Below are 5473 nucleotides of genomic sequence, written 5' to 3'. Positions count from 1 at the left end.
AGATGTTGTAATCATATTCTTCCAATCATTATTTAAGAAAAATCATCTCTAAATGGATTGTCTAATTCTAAACAGAAATTCTACATGGGTTGCAATTATGTGATCAATAGGTATCTTTCCCTACTCAATTTCGTTATTTAGAATAGGATTGGGTTCTAATTCCACATTTGGCTTGACCTAATATTGGGGGTATTATGATATTGATGAATACTTTGATCCAATTTATATATATATATATATATATATATATATATATATATATATATATATATATATGTGTGTGTGTGTGTGTGTGTGTGTGAGAGAGAGAGAGAGAGAGCCTAAAACTCCAATGTTTGCTAGGTTACGAAATTTCCAAAGTGATTATATTGTTTTTGTTATTTTGTGGCAAAAGTTCCTTAATTTGGATAATATGTATCTGGTTTATGTAATTTTTTTGATTTGTGAAGAAAGATTGTAAGTAATATAAACTTAATTTTTGGATTTTTCTATGGTTTAATTCTTTTAAATGGTTGATTTTTTTTTTTTGCAGATTATTGCAGAATAACATCACAGGGGCAATTCCATCTTTAGTTCATTTAACAGCCCTTCAATACATGTAAGAAAATTCACAAGGAGATTTTTTTAGTTTTTTATTAACTCCACAATGTGAATTTCAGAAACACTTCTGTTATTTATTATTATTATTTTTTGGATTTTATCTTGAAAAAATATCATCAGGTCAACCAAATGATGACGCTTTTTGAAGCTTGTCAAAATTATAAATTGCTTTAATTGATTGACTGTTCATTTTGGTTTTATTTTTGAATGAATCTTTGTGCTCTTGGAGTTTACATGAACCTGTTTAAACATGAAAGTGCTAATTGTGGCTTCTGTTACTTATTTTCTTGATGTTTCCAAAGTTTTTCTTCACTCATCACTATTTGCTTCCACCGCCTCACCAACTTTTCGGTCAGCATCAACACCCATTGTCAACCAATGAGGTTTTGGCCCCGATCTCTTTCTCTATATATCTGTATAAATGATTGATTTGTCCCAAATCTCTTTTCATCCGATTTTTTATCTTCTATTTATCAACAGGAGATTCAGGTTCGTTGTATCATACATAAGCTGTAAATGGAAATATTATTTCACATGTATATTTTAATTTTTATTATAAGTCAACCACATCTTTATTCAAGATTTTAGTTTTCTTCTAAATCTATTTTTTTACTGATCAAGAAATGTGACGTGTTTGTATATATGATCAATTCATCATTTTTTACTATTTCGAATTAAAAAAAAAAACAATTTTACAGATTTTGATAGTGATAGCTCATTTGGAGCAGGATCTTGCAAGAAGAAGGTATTATTTCACTCATGTTTTTAAATGTTTATTCTGCTATAATATCTAAAGCCTTTTTTTTCAAATTTCTAAAAGCAAGCAGGATTTTGAAATTGAAAAAGATTTTAGCTTTTGGCTGAACATGATAGAAACCACAAACTGCAGGGACCTTTTTTTTTTAAAAAAAAAAAGAGTAAATAACATAAAATGATTTGCACGCTTTCTATTTTTTATTGTATGAATTGGAATATTTTTGAAATTTGGTGGTTATTTTACGGTTTACCCCTACATTGATTTAAAGGTGTTAGATTCAATCACATTTATTTCATATGACTGTTTCTTCGTTTTATGGTGCTTAAATGATTCTATTTAACCTCATATTTTGGTGTTTTTAAATAAGAGTAGAGTATGTTTTTAATTTCTGTAGTTAATTTTAGATTTTAAAAATGCAGTTCTCAACTTCTTCTTATTCTTGTCTTTGGATTTTGAACTTCATCTATGGCTTTATGGATGTTGTAGGCACACAAGTTTTAAGAAGCTCAAGAAAATTTTGAAACCATTTTGACAGATGAGCTTTCAATCAATGCCACACTGAATGGATGGTATCATTGGGTATCTTTTGGTTTGGATATGCTTTCAAATGAATTTTTTTCATGCACATCATTTTGTAAAAATTTATTATTGGTATGGATTCCACAGTTTATCGTCCAAAAGTTCATGTACTACTCATCTAATTTTATGTGGTTTGAATTCAAGTTATATCTTTGTAGATTATAATAATAAATAAATAAATACTTTTGTTTGATATTAATGATATTGTTATTACTTTAAATTCTATTGTTAGATATTAGGGTATGGATGGGCTGGAATGTCTAGAAATCAGGGGTAAAAACTGCATCTACATACTATTTTTATAGTTACAAATTATTTCTTCTAACATTTTTGGACCAAGCCGCCCCTACATATTGTTTCTATAGTTAAAAGTTTTTTATTCTAACATTTTTGGACCAAACTGCCCCTGTATATTTTTTCTATATTTAAAAAAAAAATTAGTTTTAAGTTTTTTGGACCAAACTGCCCCTGCATACTGTTTTTAAACTTAACAAAAATTCATTTTAACAATTTTGGACCAAACTGCCCCTACATACTATTTTATAGCTAAATTTTTTTTGATTTAAAAGTTTTGGACTGAAATGCCCCTGCATAATGTTTTTACACATAAAAAAAATTGAATTTAACAATTTTGGATGAAACTGCCCTTACATACTCTTTTTATAGTTAATCTTTTCTTTTAACAGTTTTGGACAAAACTATCCCTACATATTGTTAATTTGGTTAGGACCAAAAAAAGTACACAAATCCGGACCCCGCTTCACCGTTCCTCGGTTACAACACTCCGCTTTGTTCCGGTTTTGCATTGGCTAGCTGGCTCTAATTTTATTTCATTCTTATGTAGGTTTCGACGAATTTGAAAGGAGTTTCAAGGTCGGCTTCTGAATTCCAAGTATCTCACCTCTAATTTCGGATTTCAACTAGCTTAGACTTTGATTTTATTGTAACTTGCCTCCAGATTTCATCACTATTTGTGTTGTGTTTTTGGTTTCACCCAAATTTTGAACAGGGAATCCGCCATCTGTGGATGTCGCCGATTGGGATATCGAGTTCGCTGCCAATGCAACCCTCGATTTTCCGTCGGTGTGGCGGGAGGAGTAACGATTCAACTCCTCCCAAACCTTCGGTGTCTGTTAAGCGCTTTCAATGAAGTCGCCGACAACATGAAGCAAAATTCACCAAAAAAATATTATTTTAATGTATTTTATTGGATTTATGGGTAAAATAAAAAATGTAGATGGTTTGATTCAAAAAATGACTTATTTGATAATTGATCATTTGTGTGTTTTTTTCCATACAGGGATTTAGTTCTCACGTAGCAAACATCATTCCTGCAACAACAATTCTCATGGTACAACAACAGAAACAACAGCAGATGGGAATCTTTATGTCGCTATTCCTTAGGTAAAGCTCCTTGCTGTTAATATATTTAATACAAGAAAATCATTCCATTCTTACAATGGAATGCAAAGCCTGATTCCATTCCATGCAGAGACATCTGAACCTTGGATGCATTCAAGGGACATTCCAAGCCTACAATTGGCAACGCGACATAAGGTTGAAGTACCTATTGACGGCACTGTGAGACTGTGACTTTTCCATTTTTAGGTTATAGATAGTAAACTTTCGATCGTATCTGTTTAGCTCCATGCCCCGCAACGCGAGGCTCCTCATCTAGTTTACTATAATTACTAACGATTCATAAAAAAAGATTAAACATTCATACTGTGTGGTAATTAATCCCAAGTCATGTAGCACATACGGTACGTAATAAAAAGAGTTTCCTAAAGTTAAATCTTTCATTATATACAGAAGAAATAACAAAAAGAATGATATAAATAATGCAAAAGAAAATTTGTGGGGGTCCAAAACTCCAAAAAATTAGCTACCGCCACCAACATGTATAGAGTAAATTTTAAGAATGGTCCCAATGGTTTTGGGTAATTTGCACGTTTGGTCTCTAACTTATTTTTTTAACTTGGAAGGTCCTTACCGTTTGTTTTTGTTGCGCCCCTGGTCTTTGTCTTACAAAAAAGATTATTTTGCCCTTAGATTTTTTAATTTATTTAAATAAACACATTCTCAACCCCACTTCCAAATCACCTTACCTTACATTAACTACCCCAGTTTATTTAAATAAATTAAAAAATCAAAGACAAAATAGCATTTGGAGCGGGTAGCTGGTAGCTTTTAACTTGTAATTTTTTGTTAAACGCTACATGAAGTAGCATTTGGATTTTGAGTGTTTTGTTTAAACTAAACGCCAGAAGCTTGTAGTGCCCAATGTGGCTTTCCGTTCAAAAATGACGTTTTGTCAAATGCTAGAAGCTATAAGCTCTCAAACGCTCCCAAACGCTCTGTGTTGACCACGGGCGTGTTTGGCACGGAGCTTTTGGAAGCGTTTTCAAGCTTCTAGCTTTTAGCTTTTGACAAAACACTTTAGTTTAAACAAAAATCTTTGTTTGGTAGTACGAGCGTTTAACTTTTAGTTTAAACAAAATGCTCCAAATCTACAAGTTACTTCATATAGCGTTTAACAAAACGCTACTGAGCTTTTGAAATCAATTTCCATAATTACCCTTAAAAATATATTTATATATTTATTTATTTTTAATGAATTGTCTTTTTATGTAATTTTATATATTTCAAAAACTTCCAACTACTTTGGCCAAACACGCATATAACAAATAAAAGCTACAGCTTCCCGCTACTTGCTACCCGATTCCAGCTAACAACTACTTTTGTCAAACACGCCCCACGTCTAGTGTTTGGGAGCTTCTGGCTTCTAGCTTTTAAGAAAACACTAGTAAAAAAGAAAAAGTCTCGTTCAGCGATAGGAGTGTTTAGCTTTTAATCTAAACAAAACGCTCCAAAATCAAAAGCTACATGGAGTAGCTTTCAATAAAACGTTCAAAATCAAACGCTACCCGCTCCCCACTAGTTTTGTTGAACACGCCCATAAACTGAATCGACTCAAATCTTTATATCATATTTTTTTTAATTCAATATTTAGAAATATATATATTTATATTCAAAAGAAAATACATGTGAAGTTTGGTTTTAGATTTAATATAAACTTATAATGTTTTATATTAAAGGTTAACTATGAATATATATTTCCTATAATATTATATACATTGCATTATCAAAATAAGAATCATTATGTAGATTTTGGCTTGTTATTAATTTGGTTCTATTTTGGATTTTTCTCGTAAATAATTCAATACAACTGAAACATGTACGATTCTTTTAACATACGCTATTAAATCGCCCGTACTTGGGACTTGTTATTTATTTATTTATTTGGTACTATTTTAGACGCCCCTATGAATGCAAAAATACGGTATACTAATAAAAGTTTATATAGAACCGTGAACTTTAACCAAGAAAAAATACAGTAAATTTACATAATATGATCATAGTGATCATAATATGATAAATTCAACTCTGATCTAATGTCTTCTTTACCAACTGTTACCACAGGAATACCGGCAAAGGTCTACTGAGTTCGATCTTCAGGTTTGAATCTTTAAAGTT

At 31.0% G+C, this 5473-nt stretch overlaps 1 long non-coding RNA gene across 1 annotated transcript; it reads left to right on the top strand.

Annotated features, from left to right (window-relative positions):
* The first annotated feature begins 813 nt into the window (after positions 1–813).
* On the top strand, positions 814–3652 carry LOC145055777 (uncharacterized). Its single transcript, XR_013685340.1, has 3 exons — positions 814–983; positions 1844–3340; positions 3429–3652. It is a non-coding gene; the product is annotated as an uncharacterized LOC145055777 (long non-coding RNA).
* The last annotated feature ends 1821 nt before the right edge of the window (positions 3653–5473 follow it).

Source organism: Lactuca serriola, chromosome 5 (genome assembly GCF_051521515.1).
Source record: "Lactuca serriola cultivar US96UC23 chromosome 5, Lser_US96UC23_V15, whole genome shotgun sequence".
NCBI lineage: Eukaryota > Viridiplantae > Streptophyta > Magnoliopsida > Asterales > Asteraceae > Lactuca > Lactuca serriola.
This window is presented reverse-complemented; position numbering and strand designations above follow the sequence as displayed.